This window comes from Bactrocera tryoni, chromosome 5 (assembly GCF_016617805.1).
Source record: "Bactrocera tryoni isolate S06 chromosome 5, CSIRO_BtryS06_freeze2, whole genome shotgun sequence".
Classification (NCBI taxonomy): Eukaryota; Metazoa; Arthropoda; class Insecta; order Diptera; family Tephritidae; genus Bactrocera; species Bactrocera tryoni.
In genome coordinates, this window is record NC_052503.1 from 61,253,123 (window position 1) to 61,259,020 (window position 5,898).

A 5,898-nucleotide genomic window follows, 5' to 3' on the forward strand; every position below is an offset into this window, starting at 1 on the left:
TCTATTGCATCCACTTCACACTTTGGTAGGGGTGCTAGAAAGATTTAGCCTGAGTGAATTATTATTATAGCTTTAGTGGTTTAGGAGATATATACATTAAACCTATTAAAGTGTGTGGCCACGCCCACTTAAAAAATATTAAACTGCTGATGCCGCTGTCTTTTATATTATTGTGGGGTTTAGTTAAGGTTTTTACATGTGTATATTATAAAGTAAATCTTCTGAAGCTGTTCCAAAAACCACTGTTTGCTATTTATATGAAACTCATGCTTTTTTATTTTATTCCACTTATTTAGAAGTGACAATCCTGGTAAAATCTTTTCACAGTTCTAAAATATGTTATGAAATTTTCTTATTTCATATTTATTAATCATATCTGAGATTCTGTAACACTCTTGAAAGTAAGAAGATACTTTCTCCTGGTTTTAATGCAAAACGACCAAATTATTGCTGTCCTATAGTTTTTACATGTACAGTAATGTAAAACACCATGATAAGACAAAATTAACCGATCCAGCGAACAAAACAAACTGTTAATTTTGGAAATTATTATTTTTATTTTTGAATACAGACAATAATGCATGTTTCGAAGCATGTAATTGAATACTTAATTGTACATCACTATGTATGTATGTTATATAATTACAGTTATTATCAATATATCCTAGTGTTGTATTAAATTAGAAAAACTTGCATGCTAATCATTTGTAGGCTTATAATTTTCATAATTTCAATTGTTGGGTTTTGTAACTGTTGTAGGGAATGGTAACAACAATCAGTCAGTTTTTATACCTTTAACAGCGGATATTAAGTTTGCCACGAAGTTTGTAACACCCAGAAGGAAGCGTCGGAGACCCTATAAAGTATATATATATGTAAATGATCAGTATGCTGAGCTGATTCGATTTAGCGATGTCCGTCTGTCCGTCTGTATATATACGAACAAGTCCCTCTGATTTTAAGATATCGTTTTGAAACTTAGCAAACGTCATTTTCTGTTCAAGAAGCTGCTCATTTGTCGGAACTGTCGATATCGGACTACTATAACATAAAGCTGCCATACAAACTAAACGATTTCACATTTGGCTATGTATCTTTACAAAAGTTGGCACATGTTATTTTCTGAAGCAACAATGTAATCTCCGAAGAAATTGTTCAGATCGGTTAACTATAGCATATAGCTGCCATACAAACTGAATGATCGGAATTAGATGCTTGCATGGGAAACTTCCTCAATTGACGATCTATCTTCACGAAATTTGGTAGGAGTTTTTGTTCACAGAAATAATGTAATATCGGAAGAAATTGTTGAGATCGGCTCACTATAGCATATAACTGCCATACAAACCGAACGATCGGAATCAAGGGCTTATATGGAAAACTTTCGCATTTGACGTGGTATCTTCACGAAATTTGACATGGATTACTTCTTACGATAATAATATAATCTCCGAAAAAAAATTTCAGATCGGATTACTATAGAATATAGCATCCATACAAACTGAACACATAGTTACTAAAAGAAATGCACCTGTGAAGGGTGACGTTTTTTCTTGTTCGTTGAGTCATTAGTATGTAGGTAAGCAAATGTCAAAGGTTTGAGATGCATATTTGTATATCTTACATAATATTTAATATTGAACAATAACTGTACTTATATTTGATGACGTATTTTTCACATATAAGTTCAAATCATATGTGAGTTCAAATATATATGTGAGTTCAAATCCCCACAAACTTATAAATATACATATGTTCACACGAGCTTCTCTGCAGCTCTCAATTCATCAAATATTCTAATTACAACTCAAAATGTTTGTTGCTGCTATTTTATTTTTATTTGAGTTGCCGTCTTACAGGAATAGAAAAGTCAATTTCATCTCTCAATTCCCCATACATAAAATTGGGTTATCAGTTGACAAACGACCTTTACAAACAAAACTAAGTGCTGGCGTTTTTCCGCTCCGAACGCTCACTCTCACTCCCGAATCCGCTCGACACAAAGTGGTGGCACTAAATAACTGTACTTACCCCACTGAACGACAGTTCACTCTTTGAATCGTACAGTTGTTAGTAACTGGTGCTTTGGATATATGTATGTACAACTACACCTGTTCCACTCTTAATTTTCCCGCTCTTCCACATTTCGTCGCAGGCAAAATGACTAGGCCACCGCTATGACTCATAATAAAATATTTATAATATTTGTGTATTCCAATGATCATCATAACAAAGACATAGTTTCGTATCCTTGTAAGGCTGTATCTGCTGTCCATTGTTTTTCGTTGCCTACTTTTAGGCTTTTAGCTTGCCGTTGTAGTGATATTTCTCTCTCCAACCGCCTTAATGTATCCCTCTAAATGCCTGCCTTCAGTTTATTTAAATATTTTAAAAGAATTTAATTATAACGTGCCTGGGTGAGTTACCGTTAGAATACTTGGTAGGTAGTTTGTGTTTTCTATTTTGTTTTGTGCTTCAGCTCAAGCTCGAACATCATACCTTTTACTTACGAACTCTCTTCTAGTTTGCTTTGTGGTTTTGGTTGTTGGTTTAGGAAGTTATTCAAATTATCCACTATCAATTCGGCATTTCTCTTCAAACAATTTTTAATTAGTGGTCAGATTTGAGGACAACCCGTCGTCGTTGTTTGATTTGTTGACTAAGGGCGTTTGCATATTTGAAGTATGCTTTTCGGCTTGCAAATAGATAAGTACGATTCTTTGAGGTTTCAATTAGTATATACATACATATGTATGTATGTAAGCAGATATGTTATGAGAAAAATTAATGAAATAACACAGTGGTGGAAATATGTAAATACGATATCAATGGTATTTTGTTCAGCGTAGATTCAACCAAATTTAAATTGTCACTAACTTGAATCAAAAACAATGAAATTTTTGTGGTAGAAGTTAATGAGTATAGTAATATATTTGGGTTTCTCATTGAACCTTAATTATAACTTAAGAATATCAATTATAAATACAATATACAAAATTACTTATTAGTTGTCAATTAGTGCTTGGTTGTTTGTAAATTAAAAATTAATTAATGAAAGTGAATAAATTCCAGCCACAATAAATTGTCAATTAGTAAGAAAGTTAACTACTAGATACGAAAACACAATCAAATAATTGATTGATCTCTAAATAAGTTTTCAAACAATTAAAGATAAAATTTGGGTATAATTTTGCATTCAACTCTGTAAAATATCTTTAACGAAAGAATGCATAAAAAAGCATAAATTATAAACAAAATATATCAAATAGGGAAACACTTTGAGAAATATTGCCTATTGAAAAAGTAAATTATTTATTTCGAAAACATTCTATAATAAGCCGAAATTAAGAAACATTCTTATTGAGTAAAATTGATACAGATGCCGTTTCGTTCGTATCTTTCTAAGAATGTCCCCTTGAGTATTTAATAATTATCTCCATCATTTGGAGGCAGTCAATAATATATTATATTAGCATCTATATTAACATTTAATGTAAATGGAAAGTAGTAATTCTGGAAGCTAAATTGAGTGTGTGGGAACAGAAAAACAGTATACTTACAAATATCTGTTTAAAGTAGTAAAAACAAGTAAGTAAGTTTATTTTACTTATACCAGCTATTTGTTCGATTCGCCACTCTCCAAACTTTCACGAGTCCGTGACCTTTTGAGAAAGGTGAGTGGTTAAATCGAAACAGTCTATGCCAACTTCAAAACAGTTCCTTTAAACTATTTGATTTCGATTTTAATTCCCGGAACATTTTGTCGTCAATTAAAAATTCTTAGTAAATCACTAAGTTTAGCCGACTTCTTATCACTTGATTATATGTGTACAGAATTGACACACAATCTCAATTCACATTCACTATTAATATTTTTGTTGTTAAAATATTCGGTGCTGTTAGATTTGAGGTTTATTTTTATTGTTTCGTTCTGTTTGCTATTCAACAAAGCTCGTAAATATTCGTAGAACCTATAGGCTCCGCCGTCGTGCTGTCTGTTTAAGTTTTATCTGCCAAATTTGTAATTGTTTGTACGTACGTGTGACCATCTGCTCGTAAAAGCCCACTTCAACTCCATTCTACACTTTGTCGTTCAGCGTGTACTGTTTCGTCGCTTGCATCGTGCATAATTTATTTAATGTGTATTAATAAGCATATATTTTAAACTGGTTTTCGGTTTGGTTTTTCGCTTTTATTCCGACAATTTAATTTGAATTTAAATCAGTTTTTTTATTATTATACTTCAGCATTATATTTATATTTATTCGTTTTGATTTATTTTTGGTATGTCTAGTTAAATTAAAAAAATAAAGCGTATTGTTCATTTATCTGATATAATCTTAAAATATTTGGAGGCATTAATAGTAGTTTTTAAATCAGAAAAAGTATACAAATATAGTTTTATATGCAAATTCTGACCAAACAATTTCATTTAATTTTTTAAAACATAGCTTTGGAGTTTTATAACCAATCTACCCTTAAATTGAAGTAAAAAATGTTTATTTTTGTTTTTACCGCTCCAGAATTCCATTAAATTTTCAAATAAGTTTTATTAAAATTGTTGTGATTTTTGAGCTGCATTCAAACTTTCATTAAATGCCCACAAATGCCTACCATAATTACTAAAATTAACATATTTACGCCTTCAAATATCTCCAGCAAAGTAAAAGATTCCAAAAAATGTAAATTCCTTATCTAAATAGTAAAGACAAGTCATCTAATTTATAGGTACTTTTAAATCCACAATTTTTTTGGTACAGCTTTTCGAAAGCTCTTACGATTTACTGATAAGCTTTGGAATTTATTGTACGTAAAATATACCACATATTTCCAAAGATTTCTCTTCGTTCAATATGAATTTTCTGATATTTCGGCCGAAATTGTGACATAAATGTGTTATTTTTATCAACGAATTAATATAATCGAAATTGAGAAAAAAATATGTTGATGAAAATTTATAGTGTAGGTACTTACTTACTTTCAAGAAGCATTCAGAGCAAAGCTTCCAAAAAAAGTTGTGCGGTTTTTTATATTCTCTTTCAAGTATTTGAATATAATATCAGTAGCTCACCGTTTTTTGTCAGATCGTCTCTTCGAATTGGGCTTTTTGCAGAATTGCCTTCGATTTCGGAAGTTATTTGCTTAGTTTACTTTCTTAAAAGGCATGCGTATTGATGATCGCCTTAATATAATAGACGGAAATTTCCTTCGGTGTTACATACGACACATTTGTAATTTTTCTTAGATGCACTACTACAACTCTTTTAATTTTATAAGTTTGCAATAAATTGCTTAGATTGACTGAAATTACTTGTGCGAGTTACAGTGAGATCGAATTGGGTATAGCATACCTCCATATTCTATCAATGACGCATATAGTATCAACCAAAGCTTTTTCCTAGTACCCAAAACCGGCTTCTCAAATTAGACCAAATCGATTTTTTTTACAATGTAAGGTGAATACGGCATTTTGCATTTACAATCGAATAAGGGCATTCTACCAGATTACGGATTATATGTATATCAGGGATTGAATTTCTCTAAAGCATAATTCATCTCCTTAATAGTTTATTTGATAAAAATATACAAATATCTTACGATATTATTATCGTCTCAGGAAATTAAAGTACAAACTAAAATATTCCAACCCCGGAGCTATACTATAACCTAAAAAAGGTCACGCTTTTAAGCAAAATTACACACTTACCGCCAAGTATGATGTGCAGAATTTCGGATTAAAGCATTAAATTCCAGGCTGACAAGTGGAAAAGTTAGTTAAAGCAAAGTCGTGAGTCGGCTATTCTTCGCATAAATGTACTTATGAAGTCATTCTATATACCAGAAAGCGTTTAGAACATTGGATGAGTTTGAATGTAAATATGTATGTATTTATGTATG